An 18,533-nucleotide genomic window follows, 5' to 3' on the forward strand; every position below is an offset into this window, starting at 1 on the left:
AAATATCGTGAAGGCTATGTTGATTTGTTTCAACTACATGCGTGAACATGTGCCAAGTCGAGTCACTTAAATCATTCAAAGGAGGATACCACCCCACTATACCACATCACAACCATTTTAATAACATGTTGGCACGCAAGGTAAACCATTTTAACTCATAGCTAATCAAGCATGGCACGAGCAACTATGATCTCTAATTGTCATTGCAAACATGTTTATTCATAATAGGCTGAATCAGGAACGATGAACTAATCGTATTTACAAAAACAAAAGAGGTTGAGTTCATACCAGCTTTTCTCATCTCAGCCAGTCCATCATATATCGTCATAATTGCCTTTCACTTGCACGACCGAACGATGTGAATAATAATAAGAGTGCACGTGCATTGGACTAAGCTGGAATTTGCGAGCGTTCAATAAACGGGAGAAGACAAGGCAATATGGGCTCTTGGTTAAATCAATATTAAAGCATATAAGAGCCACTTCAACAATTTAATTATGGTCTTCTCCTATCGAGCCCCAAAGAAAAGAAAAGAAATAAAAACTATTTACACGGGAAAGCTCCCAACAAGCAAAAGAAGAACGGGAAATATTTTTGGGTTTTCTTTTTAATTATTACTACAGCAAGAAAAGTAAACTAGCTAGAAGCTACACTAAATTTTTTTGGTTTTCTTAAGGTTTAACAAACACACAAGAAGAAAACAAGAAAAAGAAAAATTAACTAGCAATGGATATTACAATGAAAAAGTATGAACACCGACATCTAGCAATGAGTGTGTGAACATAAATGTAATGTCGGTGGGAAACATGTACTCCCCCAAGCTTAGGCTTTTGGCCTAAGTTGGTTTATTGCCACGGATGGCCTGGCAGATATCCATAGTTGTAGCCGGGGTCGTACTGAGATGAAGAAGACTCTGACTGCCACTGGCTGGCAGTCATCTCCGGATCCCAATAGTAATTAGACTGTCGTGGAGGATCAAATTATGGTTCCGGCTCTGGCTCTGTGGCTGATGTAGGGTTCCGGTAGGCGTGAATGGCCGCCAGCGGAACGAGATACGGGCCTGCAGATAAATTAAACAAGGAAGGAGCAGGCAGGGTAATAGTCTCAGGGTGATGTTTATCAAAGAACAATTTGTATTTAAGCGCCCCTTCCCTATTCTTAACAATAAAATCATGCGCTACCATACTCTTATAATCTAAATAAGCATTGGGCAGCAATTTTTCTTCTTTTTCATAGTGCCTAATAGGTATGTTATAATGTGCAGCAAGGCGTGAAGCATAAATGCCTCCAAAGATGGGACCCTTTGTACGGTTCAAACTTAACCGTTTAGCAATAATACCGCCCATACTAACAGTGTTATCGCAGAATAAACCATGGAACAAAATGATAGTATCAGGAACACTAAGGTTTCCACAGTTTCCGCGACCAATTAGGCAATGACTAGCAAATATGGCAAAGTAGCGTAAAATAGGAAAATGTATGCTAGTGATTCTTGCATCGAAACCTTCCTAGTTTCCCCTACAGTAATAGTGTCAATAAACTCGTCCACATCTTTACGATGTGGTTCCTCTAAACTACCCTCAAAAGGTATTTTGCAAACCTTGCAAAATTCATCTAGTGGCATCTTCTTAACAACATCATATAAATGAAACTCTACTAAAGGAGGTGTTTCCTTAGGATAATAGTAGAAGTTTTGCACAAAAGTATTGGTGAGTAAGAGATACTGTTTGCGTTGGTCGCGGAGGAAGTCGGTGAGGCATGCATTCTCAGCCACTTCATAAAAATCATTGTAAATCCCGGCTTCTCTAAAGAAATCATCGGAAGGCCATTCACACGGCCGAACCTCCGCGCTGCGGGGCAGATTATATTTGGGCCTCTGTGCTTCTTCATTTTGCTTTTCCTTCGAGCTTCGGCTCGATGAGCCCCTCAAAAATCTCTTCATTATTTTCTGAAAAATTCTGAATTTTTTAGTAACTTCAAACAAAAGTGAACCAAGCTCAATAAAATTGATAGCAACTACTCCTACAAGTGCCTAGAGACTATATCATGCATTAGAACAACTTGGAACCATATAAATTTGACATGCAATCTCAAGAACATGGTCACCTAGGCAGCACAAATTTGTAATGAATAGAGCACTAGAACAAAAACTAATTGGACCAATGGAGGAGTCACATACCAAGGAACAATCTCCCCAAGCAGTTTTGTGAGAGGTGCTTTGAGCAAGGAGATCGAAAATCGCAGCAAAATGAGCTAGAACTCGTGCTTGAGCTGGATGGTGATTTTTTGGGGAGGAAGAAGAAGTGTATGGGTGCAGGAATAAGTGGAGGGGGGCCACCGTGGGCTCATGAGGCAGGGGGCGCGCCCAGGCGGGTAGGGCGCGCCCTCCACCCTCGTGGCCACGTGCTTGCCCCTCCTGCTGTGTTCTCAGTGCCAGATATTCTCAAATATTCCAGAAAAAATCATATTCCATTTTCAGGGCATTTGGAGAACTTTTATTTTTAGGGTATTTTTATATTGCACGGATAAATCAGAAAACAGACAGAAAAATACTATTTTTACTTTATTTCAACTAAATAACAGAAAGTAGAAAGAGGGTAGAGAAGGTTGTGCCTTCTAGTTTCATCCATCTCATGCTCATCAAAAGGAATCCAATAACAAGGTTGATCAAGTCTTGTTAACAAACTCATTCCGAATAACATGGAACCGGAGAAATTTCGAATAACACTATGTTACCTCAACGGGGATATGCACATCCCCTATAATAAGAATATCATATTTCTTCTTGACGGTAGGAAGAAGAAATTCAAAACCTCCAAAAATAATCGATGGAATTTTTCCAATAGAATTGATACTATGAACTTGAGGTTGTTTCCTCGGAAAGTGTACCGTATGCTCATTACCATTAACATGAAAAGTGACATTGCCTTTGTTGCAATCAATAACAGCCCCTGCAGTATTCAAAAAGGGTCTTCCAAGAATAATGGACATACTATCGTCCTCGGGAATATCAAGGATAACAAAGTCCGTTAAAATAGTAACGCCTGCAACTACAACAGGCACATCCTCACAAATACCGACAGGTATAGCAGTTGATTTATCAGCCATTTGCAAAGAGATTTCAGTAGGTGTCAATTTATTCAAATCAAGTATACGATATAAAGAGAGAGGCATAACACTAACACCGGCTCCAAGATCACATAAAGCAGTTTTAACATAGTTTCTTTTAATGGAGCATGGTATAGTAGGTACTCCTGGATCTCCTCGTTTCTTTGGTATTCCACCCTTAAAAGTATAATTAGCAAGCATGGTGGAAATTTCAGCTTCTGGTATCTTTCTTTTATTAGTAACAATATCCTTCATATACTTAGCATAAGGATTCATTTTGAGCATATCAGTTAATCGCATACGCAAAAAGATAGGTCTAATCATTTCAGCAAAGCGCTCAAAGTCCTCATCATCCTTTTTCTTGGATGGTTTCGGAGGAAAAGGGGTTTCTGAACCCAAGGTTCCCTTTCTTTACCATGTTTCCTACCAACAAAGTCTCTCTTATCATAACGTTGATTCTTTGATTGTGGGTTATCGAGATCAACAGCAGGTTCAATTTCTACATCATTGTCATTACTAGGTTGAGCATCATCATGAACATCATCATTAACATTTTCATTAGGTACATGTTCATTACCAGATTGTGTTTCAGCATCAGAAATAGATATATCATTTGGATTCTCAGGTGGTTCAGCAATAGGTTCACTAGAAGCATGCAAAGTCCTATCATTTTTCTTTTTCTTCCTTTTAGAAGGACTAGGTGCATCAATATTATTTCTCTGAGAATCTTGTTCAATTCTCTTAGGGTGGCCTTCAGGATACAAAGGTTCCTGAGTCATCTTACCAGTTCTAGTAGCCACTCTAACAGCATAATCATTTTTCTTACTATTAATTTCATTGAGCAAATCATTTTGAGCTTTAAGTACTTGTTCTACTTGAGTGGTAACCATAGAAGCATGTTTACTAATGAGTTTAAGTTCACCTTTAACTCTAGACATATAATCACCCAAGTGTTCAAGCGTATCAGAATTATATTTCAATTGTCTACCAAAATAAGCATTGAAGTTTTCTTGTTTGACAATAAAGTTATCAAACTCATCCAAACATTGTTTAGCAGACTTATAGTGAGGAATATCACCTTCATCAAATCTATAGAGAGAATTTACCTTTACTACCTGTGTCGGGTTATCAAGACCATGAGTTTATGTTGGAAATATGCCCTAGAGGCAATAATAAATGGTTATTATTATATTTCTTTGTTCATGGTAATTGTCTATTATTCATGCTATAATTGTATTGTCCGGAAATCATAATACATGTGTGAATACATAGACCACAACGTGTCCCTAGTAAGCCTCTAGTTGACTAGCTCGTTGATCAATAGATAGTCATGGTTTCCTGACTATGGACATTGGATGTCATTGATAACGGGATCACATCATTAGGAGAATGATGTGATGGACAAGACCCAATCCTAAGCATAGCATAAAAGATCGTGTAGTTTCGGAGAGCTTTTCCAATGTCAAGTATCTTTTCCTTAGACCATGAGATCGTGCAACTCCCGGATACCGTAGGAGTGCTTTGGGTGTGCCAAACGTCACAACGTAACTGGGTGACTATAAAGGTGCACTACGGGTATCTCCGAAAGTGTCTGTTGGGTTGGCACGGATCGAGACTGGGATTTGTCACTCCGTGTGACGGAGAGGTATCTCTGGGCCCACTCGGTAATGCATCATCATAATGAGCTCAATGTGACTAAGGCGTTAGTCACGGGATCATGCATTGCGGTACGAGTAAAGAGACTTGCCGGTAACGAGATTGAACAAGGTATTGGGATACCGACGATCGAATCTCGGGCAAGTAACATACCGATTGACAAAGGGAATTGCATACGGGATTGATTGAATCCTCGACACCGTGGTTCATCCGATGAGATCATCGTGGAACATGTGGGAGCCAACATGGGTATCCAGATCCCGCTGTTGGTTATTGACCGGAGAGGCGTCTCGGTCATGTCTGCATGTCTCCCGAACCCGTAGGGTCTACACACTTAAGGTTCGGTGACGCTAGGGTTGTAGAGATATGTGTATGCGGAAACCCGAAAGTTGTTCGGAGTCCCGGATGAGATCCCGGACGTCACGAGAGGTTCCGGAATGGTCCGGAGGTGAAGAATTATATATAGGAAGTCAAGTTTCGGCCACCGGGAAAGTTTCGGGGGTTACCGGTATTGTACCGGGACCACCGGAAGGGTCCCGGGGGTCCACCGGGTGGGGCCACCTATCCCGGAGGGCCCCATGGGCTGAAGTGGGAAGGGAACCAGCCCCTAGTGGGCTGGGAGCGCCCCCATGGGCCTCCCCCCATGCGCCTAGGGTTGGGAATCCTAGGGTGGGGGGGCTTCCCACTTGCCTTGGGGGGCAAGGCACCCCCCCTTGGCCGCCGCCCCACCCTAGATGGGATCCCTGGCCGGCGCCCCCCCCCCTCCCAGGGGGCCTATATAAAGGGGGGAGGGAGGGCAGCAAGAACACAGCCTTGGGCGCCTCCCTCCTCCCCTGCAACACCTCTCTCTCTCTCGTATAAGCTCGGCGAAGCCCTGCCGACATCCCGCTGCATCCACCACCACGCCGTCGTGCTGCTGGATCTCCATCAACCTCTCCTTCCCCCTTGCTGGATCAAGAAGGAGGAGACGTCGCTGCACCGTACGTGTGTTGAACGCGGAGGTGCCGTCCGTTCGGCACTCGGTCATCGGTGATTTGGATCACGGCGAGTACGACTCCATCATCCACGTTCATTGGAACGCTTCCGCTCGTGATCTACAAGGGTATGTAGATGCACCCCTTTCCCCTCGTTGCTAGTAGACTCCATAGATGCATCTTGGTGAGCGTAGGAAAATTTTAAAATTATGCTACGATTCCCAACAGTGGCATCATGAGCCAGGCCTATGCGTAGTTACTATGCATGAGTAGAACACAAAGTAGTTGTGGGCGTTGAGTTTGCCAATTCTTCTTGCCGCTACTAGTCGTTTCTTGTTTCGGCGGCATTGTAGGATGAAGCGGCCCGGACCGACCTTACACGTACGCTTACGTGAGACAGGTTCCACCGATTGACATGCACTAGTTGCATAAGGTGGCTAGCGGGTGTCTGTCTCTCCTACTTTAGTCGGAATAGATTCGATGAAAAGGGTCCTTATGAAGGGTAAATAGAAATTGGCAAATCACGTTGTGGTCATACGTAGGTAAGAAAACGTTCTTGCTAGAAACCTACAAACCACGTAAAAAAAACTTGCAACAACAATTAGAGGACGTCTAACTTGTTTTTGCAGCAAGTGCTATGTGATGTGATATGGCCAGAAGATGTGATGAATGATATATGTGATGTATGAGATTGATCATATTCTTGTAATAGGAATCACAACTTGCATGTCGATGAGTATGACAACCGGCAGGAGCCATAGGAGTTGTCTTTATTATTTTGTATGACCTGCGTGTCATTGAATAACGCCATGTAAATTACTTTACTTTGTTGCTAAACGCGTTAGCCATAGAAGTAGAAGTAATCGTTGGCGTGACGACTTCATGAAGACACAATGATGGAGATCATGATGATGGAGATCATGGTGTCATGCCGGTGACGAAGATGATCATGGTGCCCCGAAGATGGAGATCAAAGGAGCATAATGATATTGGCCATATCATGTCACTATTTGATTGCATGTGATGTTTATCATGTTTTTCCATCTTATTTGCTTAGAACGACGGTAGTAAGTAAGATGATCCCTTATAATAATTTCAAGAAAGTGTTCACCCTAACTGTGCACCGTTGCGAAGGTTCGTTGTTTCGAAGCACCACATGATGATCGGGTGTGATAGATTCTAACGTTCGAATACAACGGGTGTTGACGAGCCTAGCATGTACAGACATGGCCTCGGAACACACGCAATACACTTAGGTTGACTTGACGAGCCTAGCATGTACAGACATGGCCTCGGAACACGGAGGACCGAAAGGTCGAGCATGAGTCGTATAGAAGATACGATCAACATGGAGATGTTCACCGATCTTGACTAGTCCGTCTCACGTGATGATCGGACACGGCCTAGTTAACTCGGATCATGTTACACTTAGATGACTAGAGGGATGTCTATCTGAGTGGGAGTTCATTAAATAATTTGATTAGATGAACTTAATTATCATGAACTTAGTCTAAAATCTTTACACTATGTCTTGTAGATCAAATGGCCAACGTTGTCCTCAATTTCAACGCGTTCCTAGAGAAAACCAAGCTGAAAGATGATGGCAGCAACTATACGGACTGGGTCCGGAACCTGAGGATCATCCTCATAGTAGCCAAGAAGGATTATGTCTTAGAAGCACCGCTAGGTGACGCACCAATCCCAGATAACCAAGACGTTATGAACGCTTGGCAGCAGCGTGCTGATGATTACTCCCTCGTTCAGTGCGGCATGCTTTACAGCTTAGAACCGGGTCTCCAAAAGCGTTTTGAGAAACATGGAGCATATGAGATGTTCGAGGAGCTGAAATTGGTTTTCCAAGCTCATGCCCGGGTCGAGAGATATGATGTCTCCGACAAGTTCTTCAGCTGTAAAATGGAGGAGAACAGTTCTGTTAGTGAGCACATACTCAGAATGTCTGGGTTGCATAACCGCTTGTCTCAGCTTGGAGTTAATCTCCCGGATGACGCGGTCATTGACAGAATCCTCCAGTCGCTTCCACCAAGCTACAAGAGCTTTGTGATGAACTTCAATATGCAGGGGATGGAAAAGACCATTCCTGAGGTATATTCAATGCTGAAATCAGCTGAGGTAGAGATCAGAAAAGAACATCAAGTGTTGGTGGTGAATAAAACCACTAAGTTCAAGAAGGGCAAGGGTAAGAAGAACTTCAAGAAGGACGGCAAGGGAGTTGCCGCGCCCGGTAAACCAGTTACTGGGAAGAAGTCAAAGAATGGACCCAAGCCCGAGACTGAGTGCTTTTATTGCAAGGGAAGTGGTCACTGGAAGCGGAACTGCCCCAAATACTTAGCGGACAAGAAGAAGGCCGGCAACACCAAAGGTATATGTGATATACATGTAATTGATGTGTACCTTACCAGTACTCGTAGTAGCTCCTGGGTATTTGATACCGGTGCGGTTACTCATATTTGTAACTCAAAACAGGAACTACGGAATAAACGGAGACTGGTGAAGGACGAGGTGACGATGCGCGTCGGGAATGGTTCCAAGGTCGATGTGATCGCCGTCGGCACGCTACCTCTGCATCTACCCACGGGATTAGTTTTAAACCTCAATAATTGTTATTTAGTGCCAGCTTTGACCATGAGCATTGTATCTGGATCTCGTTTAATTCGAGATGGCTACTCATTTAAATCCGAGAATAATGGTTGTTCTATTTATTTGAGAGATATGTTTTATGGTCATGCCCCGCTGGTCAATGGTTTATTTTTGATGAATCTCGAATGTGATGTTACACATGTTCATAGTGTGAATACCAAAAGATGTAAAGTTGATAATGATAGTCCCACATACTTGTGGCACTGCCGCCTTGGTCACATTGGTGTCAAGTGCATGAAGAAGCTCCATGCAGATGGACTTTTGGAGTCTCTTGATTACGAATCATTTGACACGTGCGAACCATGCCTCATGGGTAAGATGACCAAGACTCCGTTCTCCGGAACAATGGACCGAGCAACCAACTTATTGGAAATGATACATACCGATGTGTGTGGTCCAATGAGTGTTGAGGCTCGGGGAGGATATCGTTATGTTCTCACTCTCACTGATGATTTAAGTAGATATGGGTATGTCTACCTAATGAAGCACAAGTCTGAAACCTTTGAAAAGTTCAAGGAATTTCAGAGTGAAGTTGAGAATCAACGTGACAGGAAAATAAAATTCTTACGATCAGATCGTGGTGGAGAATATTTAAGTCACGAGTTTGGTGCACACTTAAGGAAATGTGGAATAGTTTCACAACTCACGCCGCCTGGAACACCTCAGAGAAATGGTGTGTCTGAACGTCGTAATCGCACTCTATTGGATATGGTGCGATCTATGATGTCTCTTACCGATTTACCGCTCTCATTTTGGGGTTATGCTTTAGAGACTGCCGCATTCACTTTAAATAGGGCTCCGTCGAAATCCGTTGAGACGACACCGTATGAATTATGTTTTGGGAAGAAACCTAAGCTATCATTTCTAAAAGTTTGGGGATGCGATGCTTATGTCAAGAAACTTCAACCTGAAAAGCTCGAACCCAAGTCGGAAAAATGCGTCTTCATAGGATACCCTAAGGAAACTATTGGGTATACCTTCTACCTCAGATCCGAAGGCAAGATCTTCGTTTCCAAGAACGGGTCCTTTCTAGAGAAGGAGTTTCTCTCGAAAGAATTGAGTGGGAGGAAAGTGGAACTTGATGAGGTGATAGTCACCCCTTCCGTACCGGAAAGTAGCGCAGCTCGGGAAAATGTTCCTGTGGTGCCTACACCGACTGGGGAGGAAGTTAATGATGATGATCATGAAGCTTCGGATCAAGTTACTGAACTTCGTAGGTCCACAAGGACACGTTCCGCACCAGAGTGGTACGGCAACCCTGTCCTGGAAATCATGTTGTTAGACAACGGTGAACCTTCAAACTATGAAGAAGCGATGGCGGGCCCGGATTCCGACAAATGGCTAGAAGCCATGAAATCTGAGATAAAATCCATGTATGAAAACAAAGTATGGACTTTGACTGACTTGCCCGATGAGCGGCAAGCCATAGAAAACAAATGGATCTTTAAGAAGAAGACGGACGCAGATGGTAATGTGACCATCTATAAGGCTCGACTTGTCGCTAAGGGTTATCGACAAGTTCAAGGGGTTGACTACGATGAGACTTTCTCACCCGTAGCGAAGCTGAAGTCCGTCCGAATCATGTTAGCAATTGCCGCATACTATGATTATGAGATATGGCAGATGGACGTCAAAACGGCATTCCTTAACGGCTTCCTTAAGGAAGAGTTGTATATGATGCAGCCGGAAGGTTTTGTCGATCCTAAGAATGCTAACAAAGTATGCAAGCTCCAGCGCTCAATCTATGGGTTGGTGCAAGCATCTCGGAGTTGGAACATTCGCTTTGATGAGATGATCAAAGCGTTTGGGTTTACACAGACTTATGGAGAAGCCTGTGTTTACAAGAAAGTGAGTGGGAGCTCTGTAGCATTTCTCATATTATATGTGGATGACATATTATTGATGGGAAATGATATAGAATTCTTGGAAAGTATAAAGGCCTATTTGAATAAGTGTTTTTCAATGAAGGACCTTGGAGAAGCTGCTTATATATTAGGCATCAAGATCTATAGAGATAGATCAAGATGCCTCATTGGTCTTTCACAGAGTACATACCTTGACAAGATATTGAAGAAGTTCAATATGGATCAGTCCAAGAAGGGGTTCTTGCCTGTATTGCAAGGTGTGCAATTGAGCACGGCTCAATGCCCGACCACGGCAGAAGATATAGAAAAGATGAGTGTCATCCCCTATGCCTCGGCCATAGGGTCTATTATGTATGCCATGCTGTGTACCAGACCTGATGTAAACCTTGCCGTAAGTTTGGTAGGAAGGTACCAAAGTAATCCCGGCATGGAACACTGGACAGCGGTCAAGAATATCCTGAAGTACCTGAAGAGTACTAAGGATATGTTTCTCGTTTATGGAGGTAACGAAGAGCTCGTCGTAAAGGGTTACGTCGACGCTAGCTTCGACACAGATCTGGATGACTCGAAGTCACAAACCGGATACGTGTATATTTTGAATGGAGGAGCAGTAAGCTGGTGCAGTTGCAAGCAAAGCGTCGTGGCGGGATCTACATGTGAAGCGGAGTACATGGCAGCCTCGGAGGCAGCACAGGAAGCAGTCTGGATGAAGGAGTTCATTACCGACCTAGGGGTGATTCCCAATGCGTCCGGCCCGATGACTCTCTTCTGTGACAACACTGGAGCCATTGCCCTTGCGAAGGAGCCCAGGTTTCACAGGAAGACCAGGCATATCAAGCGTCGCTTCAACTCCATTCGTGAAAGTGTTCAAAATGGAGACATAGATATTTGTAAAGTACATACGGACCTGAATGTAGCAGATCCGTTGACTAAACCTCTCCCTAGAGCAAAACATGATCAACACCAGGACGCAATGGGTGTTCGATTCATCACAATGTAACTAGATTATTGGCTCTAGTGCAAGTGGGAGACTGTTGGAAATATGCCCTAGAGGCAATAATAAATGGTTATTATTATATTTCTTTGTTCATGGTAATTGTCTATTATTCATGCTATAATTGTATTGTCCGGAAATCGTAATACATGTGTGAATACATAGACCACAACGTGTCCCTAGTAAGCCTCTAGTTGACTAGCTCGTTGATCAACAGATAGTCATGGTTTCCTGACTATGGACATTGGATGTCATTGATAACGGGATCACATCATTAGGAGAATGATGTGATGGACAAGACCCAATCCTAAGCATAGCATAAAAGAACGTGTATTTTCGTTTGCTAGAGCTTTTCCAATGTCAAGTATCTTTTCCTTAGACCATGAATACCGTAGGAGTGCTTTGGGTGTGCCAAACGTCACAACGTAACTGGGTGACTATAAAGGTGCACTACGGGTATCTCCGAAAGTGTCTGTTGGGTTGGCACGGATCGAGACTGGGATTTGTCACTCCGTGTGACGGAGAGGTATCTCTGGGCCCACTCGGTAATGCATCATCATAATGAGCTCAATGTGACTAAGGCGTTAGTCACGGGATCATGCATTGCGGTACGAGTAAAGAGACTTGCCGGTAACGAGATTGAACAAGGTATTGGGATACCGACGATCGAATCTCGGGCAAGTAACATACCGATTGACAAAGGGAATTGCATACGGGATTGATTGAATCCTCGACACCGTGGTTCATCCGATGAGATCATCGTGGAACATGTGGGGGCCAACATGGGTATCCAGATCCCGCTGTTGGTTATTGACCGGAGAGGCGTCTCGGTCATGTCTGCATGTCTCCCGAACCCGTAGGGTCTACACACTTAAGGTTCGGTGACGCTAGGGTTGTAGAGATATGTGTATGCGGAAACCCAAAAGTTGTTCAGAGTCCCGGATGATATCCCGGACGTCACGAGAGGTTCCGTAATGGTCCGGAGGTGAAGAATTATATATAGGAAGTCAAGTTTCGGCCACCAGGAAAGTTTTGGGGGTTACCGGTATTGTACCGGGACCACCGGAAGGGTCCCGGGGGTCCACCAGGTGGGGCCACCTATCCCGGAGGGCCCCATGGGCTGAAGTGGGAAGGGAACCAGCCCCTAGTGGGCTGGGCGCCCCCCCATGGGCCTCCCCCCATGCGCCTAGGGTTGGGAACCCTAGGGTGGGGGGGCTTCCCACTTGCCTTGGGGGGCAAGGCACCCCCCTTGGCCGCCGCCCCACCCTAGATGGGATCCCTGGCCGGCGCCCCCCCTCCCAGGGTGCCTATATAAAGGGGGGAGGGAGGGCAGCAAGAACACAGCCTTGGGCGCCTCCCTCCTCCCCTGCAACACCTCTCTCTCTCGTATAAGCTCGGCGAAGCCCTGCCGACATCCCGCTGCATCCACCACCACGCCGTCGTGCTGCTGGATCTCCATCAACCTCTCCTTCCCCCTTGCTGGATCAAGAAGGAGGAGACGTCGCTGCACCGTACGTGTGTTGAACGCGGAGGTGCCGTCCGTTCGGCACTCGGTCATCGGTGATTTGGATCACGGCGAGTATGACTCCGTCATCCACGTTCATTGGAACGCTTCCGCTCGCGATCTACAAGGGTATGTAGATGCACCCCTTTCCCCTCGTTGCTAGTAGACTCCATAGATGCATCTTGGTGAGCGTAGAAAAATTTTAAAATTATGCTACGATTCCCAACAGTTTCTTCAATAGGTAATGGATTAAGATCATATGTTTCTTCAACGGGCGGTAGATTAAGACCATGTATTTCTTCAATAGGAGGTAAATTCTTAACATCTTCAGCTTTAATACCTTTTTTTTCATAGATTTCTCTGCCTCTTGCATATCTTCAGGACTGAGAAATAGAACACCTCTCTTCTTCGGAGTTGGTTTAGGAATAGGCTCAGGAGCTGGCTCAGGAGCTGGCTCAGGAAGTGTCCAATTATTTTCATTTGTCAACATATTATTCAACAGAATTTCAGCTTCATCCGTTGTTCTTTCCCTGAAAACAGAACCAGCACAACTATCCAGGTAATCTCTGGAAGCATCGGTTAGTCCATTATAAAAGATATCAAGTATTTTATTTTTCTTAAGAGGATGATCAGGCAAAGCATTAAGTAACTTGAGAAGCCTCCCCCAAGCTTGTGGGAGACTCTCTTCTTCAATTTGCACAAAGTTGTATATTTCCCTTAAAGCAGCTTGTTTCTTGTGAGCAGGGAAATATTTAGCAGAGAAGTAATAAATCATATCCTGGGGACTACGCACACAACCAGGATCAAGATAATTAAACCATATCTTAGCATCACCTTTTAATGAGAACGGAAATATTTTAAGGATATAGAGATAGCGAGATCTCTCATCATTAGTGAACAGGGTGGCTATATCATTTAATTTAGTAAGATGTGCCACAACAGTTTCAGATTCATAGCCATGAAAAGGATCAGATTCAACCAAAGTAATTATATCAGGATCAACAGAGAATTCATAATCCTTATCAGTAACACAGATAGGTGAAGTAGCAAAAGCAGGGTCAGGTTCATTCTATCATTAAGAGATTGTTGCTTCCATTTAGCTAATAACCTCTTAAGTTCATGTCTATCTTTGCAAGCTAAAATAGCTAAAGTAACTTCTTTATCAAAAACATAACCCTCAGAAATAACAGGCAAGTCTTCATCATCACTTTCATCAATATAATCAGTTTCAATAATTTCTTTCTCTCTAGCCCTAGCAATTTGTTCATCAAGAAATTCACCAAGCGGCACAGTAGTATCAAGCATAGAAGTAGTTTCATCATAAGTATCATGCATAGCAAAAGTGGCATCATCAATAACATGCGACATATCAGAACGAATAGCAGAAGCAGGTTTAGGTGTCGCAAGCTTACTCAAAACAGAAGGTGAATCAAGTGCAGAGCTGGATGGCAGTTCCTTACCTCCCCTCGTAGTTGAGGGATAAATTGTTGTCTTAGCGTCTTTCAAGTTCTTCATAGTGACCAGCAGATATAAATCCCAAGTGACTCAAAGAATAGAGCTATGCTCCCCGGCAACGGTGCCAGAAAATAGTCTTGATAACCCACAAGTATAGGGGATCGCAACAGTTTTCGAGGGTAGAGTATTCAACCCAAATTATTGATTCGACACAAGGGGAGCCAAAGAATATTCTCAAGTATTAGCAGTTGAGTTGTCAATTCAACCACACCTGGATAACTTAGTATCTGCAGCAAAGTATTTAGTAGCAAAGTAGTATGATAGTAGTGGTAACGGTAACAAAAGTAACGGTAGCAAAAGTAATATTTTTCGTGTTTTGTAGTGATTGTAACAGTAGCAACGGAAAAGTAAATAAGCGAAGAACAATATGTGAAAAGCTCGTAGGCATTGGATCGGTGATGGAGAATTATGCTGGATGCGGTTCATCATGTAACAATCATAACATAGGGTGACACAGAACTAGCTCCAATTCATCAATGTAATGTAGGCATGTATTCCGAATATAGTCATACGTGCTTATGGAAAAGAACTTGCATGACATCTTTTGTCCTACCCTCCCGTGGCAGCGGGGTCCTAATGGAAACTAAGGGATATTAAGGCCTCCTTTTAATAGAGTGCCGGAACAAAGCATTAACACATAGTGAACGCATGAACTCCTCAAACTATGGTCATCACCGGGAGTGGTCCCGATTATTGTCACTTCGGGGTTGCCGGATCATAACACATAGTAGGTGACTATAGACTTGCAAGATAGGATCAAGAACTCACATATATTCATGAAAACATAATAGGTTCAGATCTGAAATCATGGCACTCGGGCCCTAGTGACAAGCATTAAGCATAGCAAAGTCATAGCAACATCAATCTCAGAACATAGTGGATACTAGGGATCAAACCCTAACAAAACTAACTCGATTACATGATAGATCTCATCCAACCCATCACCGTCCAACAAGCCTATGATGGAATTACTCACGCACGGCGGTGAGCATCATGAAACTGGTGATGGGGGATGGTTGATGATTACGACGGTGACGAATCCCCCTCTCCGGAGCCCCGAACGGACTCCAGATCAGCCCTCCCGAGAGGTTTTAGGGCTTGGCGGCGGCTCCGTATCGTAAAACGCGATGAATCCTTCTCTCTGATTTTTTTTCTCCCCGAAAGCAAATATATAGAGTTGGAGTTGAGGTCGGAGGAGCTCCAGGGGGCCCATGAGGTAGGGGCGCACCCCTACCCTCGTGGCTATGGTGTGGGCCCCCTGGTCTTCATCTTTTGCAAGGATTTTTTATTATTTCCAAATAGACGTTCCGTGGAGTTTCAGGTCATTCCGAGAACTTTTGTTTCTGCACATAAATAACACCATGGAAAGTCTGCTGAAAACAGCGTCAGTCCGGGTTAGTTCCATTCAAATCGTGCATGTTAGAGTCCAAAACAAGGGCAAAAGTGTTTGGAAAAGTAGGTGTGACGGAGACGTATCAACCTCCACATCAGTTTCTTCAGTCTGAATGTTGACTGCAGCAGGATTTTCTTCAGTCTGCTCAGGCTCAGGCACACTTCTCTTCTTTCTGCAGCCATTGACTCTTGCTTTTTTTGTTGGCCAACACTATTCAACAACAAGGGGTTGACTTGCTCGCTTCCTCCTGGCCATTGGGAAAACGTTATAGATATAGTAATTGGAAAGAAGCACCAAATCAAAACACAGACAAATAAACAAGAACATACTTTGGCTTATCAGGAGCGTAACGGCATTTGACAGATCCCACTCTGTGCCCAAGTTCCTGGCACAACTTGCATCTGTTTTTGTTACCTTTTTGGGCCCTTTTTGGCTTTCCATCTTTCTTTCCCTTCTTACTACTCCCACCTTTCTCAAACCATGCCTTGAATCTACTCTGTTTAGGCCTGCCAGCCTTTCTTTTCGTCAAGGGAGGACACATGGAAAATTCAATGTCCACTTCAGGCCACTGAGACTGATCTGTAAGTGCTGGAATTGGAGTAGCATATGCAGCTTTGAATCTTGCTACCGAATAATATTCATGCAAATATGGGTGCATGTTTATCTTCGGTTGGGATGCTAAGAAAAGAATGGCATGCTCACATGGTTTACCAGTGTGTTGCCACTCGAGGCAAGTGCAATCATGCAATTCAGTGTTAACAACATGTCTCCTTTCAGTTTTGTTATCTCTAACTTCAGCACCCCAAGGTGAAGATTTTTCAACAAACAAATGTGAAAGACATCTGCTCCTATTGACCACCTGTTGTACCACTGCTGGAAGCTTATCACCTTGCTGACAATCACCTATCCTTCTTCTCAATTCCCACAACCGCATGAGCATGATCCTGATTTGGTCAACCATGTCATGCACAAGCAAATCTTTTAACTCCTTCACTTTGTTGTTGAAACTCTTTGCCAAATTGTTGTTGATGTGGTCACACTTGATGGTAGTGTTGAATGCTGACCTGTACCATAACAAAGAATGGTAGGTGTTCAGCCATGGACAAAACTCATCACATGCTGCCATTATCTTATCAAGATAATATTTGTGTGTCTGTCTAGTGTAAGATCTTGCTGCTGGCCACATGCGCCCAAATTCTTCTCCTCTAAATTTTTTGATCAAATTCATCCACAAATGACCGAAGCACTCCCTCTGCTCAGCATGTGGGAAAACATTTTTCACTGAATTTTCAAGCCCCTTACATGCATCTGTGTGTATAGCCAAAGGTGACACTGGCCCTAGTCATCTTTTCAACTGGATCATGAACCATGTCCATGAAGCCTCTGTTTCTGACTGAAACATCTAGTTGTGTCCATCTAGAGCATTGCATGCTGCCAACTGACCATTCCACTAGCCTGTCAAAAATGATGAGTCTATGCTCAAATATGGACGGCACCCTGCTTTGAAGCCATCGATGCAAGGCTTCAAAGCCATAAAAAACTTGGAGAACTTGACTTCACCTTCGGCTGATACCTCTGTATCTATCTCAACAACACTGCCAGGTGACCTCTTTTCCACCTCTGCTTTGAAGTTGTAAAGCATCCTAAATGTATTTTCCCAATCACCATATAAATTTTTCATTGCCCTTTGTTTTGCCTTCCACACTGTGGTATATTTCAGTTTAATGGGGTACATCTTTTCCAAGTCTACTTTGAGTTTCTTGGCAGTAGTGTTTGGTGTTTTGGCTAAAATTGGGGTGATGTTTTCTGCAACCCAAAGTTGTGGTGTCATGGTTGATACTCTCTGTGAACTTGTAATACAAGTATGTTGATTGGGGATTTGGTTAACCCTGACAGTACTTCCATCAGGTTGCAGTCTAGAAGATATGTACCACTTGCAAGGCTTGACACTACCATCAAATCCTCTGCACCTTGCATAAAACTTCTTTCTATCAGTCCAAACAGTCTTGGCATCAAACTCATGTTTCACTGCATAAGTCTTGAAACACATCCTAAACTCCTTCATGCTTGGGAACAACTTGCCTACTTCAATGACAGGGTTTTCTTTGTCATACACATGCACCAGCTCATCATCATGTGCATCATCTACTTCATCTGCAGCTTGTTCCATCAACTTTCCATCTACATCTTCATCAGCATTAGCAGGCAAACTAGATTCGCCCCTCTCCTGCTTATCTCTGTCATCGACTGGAATGCCAAAAAGTTTAGCCATCTCAATGTCAGGCATTGGTGAAATGACCAAATCAGTAGGCTCATCTAATTCAACTACATTCCAATCAACAGTTGCTGCAGTTTCAGTTTCTGTTCCAGTCATCTGTCCCTCTTCGGCTATTACTGTAAGTTCAGTACACATGGGAATCAATGGCCTCTGTGTAGCCCAATCATCATCTACCATCTGCGCAGTCAATTGTGATGGCACATATCCAACCTTCAAAAAAATATTCAGATCAACGAGCTCAGCAAAAAAATTAGCCCATTTGCTTGTCCAGCCATTTTGCCGATCGATTTCTTCAACAATCTGTTCACCATCTTCTATTCTCACATACTCTCCTTTCCAATCATCAAACCGCAACAGTGATACTTCTTGCTCTGGACCCCAAACAATATCCTCCCCAATTTTTTCCACCCATTTCTTTACTGCCTTCTCTCCCATGTTCTGTAGAACTTGTGGATCAATCTCTGTAAACTCAACCTCCCATTTAACAATTGTGTCTCTCTCAATGTTCTGTATGCTACCATCAACTAATTTTGCCTTTGATGGAAAGAAATTGACCGTCAATTCGAAGGTCCGAGCGGCAGCATCCCC

The sequence above is a fragment of the Aegilops tauschii genome, chromosome 2, assembly GCF_002575655.3.
Source record: "Aegilops tauschii subsp. strangulata cultivar AL8/78 chromosome 2, Aet v6.0, whole genome shotgun sequence".
NCBI lineage: Eukaryota > Viridiplantae > Streptophyta > Magnoliopsida > Poales > Poaceae > Aegilops > Aegilops tauschii.